Here is a 230-nt window from a genome sequence, read left to right as displayed (position 1 = left end):
CCTCCTCCTCCTCCTCATCCTGTCCTCATCCTCATCCTATCCATGTCCTCATCCTATCCTCATACTCTTCGTCATGCTATCCTCATCCTCACCCTCATCGTCTTCCAAATCCACATCCTATCCTCATCCTCCTCCTCCTCCTCCTCATCCTCATCCTATGCTCATCCCCATCCTATCCTCATCCTCATCCTATCCTCCTCCTCATCCTCATCCTATCCTCTTCCTCATCC

This window comes from Lupinus angustifolius, chromosome LG03 (assembly GCF_001865875.1).
Source record: "Lupinus angustifolius cultivar Tanjil chromosome LG03, LupAngTanjil_v1.0, whole genome shotgun sequence".
Classification (NCBI taxonomy): domain Eukaryota; kingdom Viridiplantae; phylum Streptophyta; class Magnoliopsida; order Fabales; family Fabaceae; genus Lupinus; species Lupinus angustifolius.
This window is presented reverse-complemented; position numbering follows the sequence as displayed.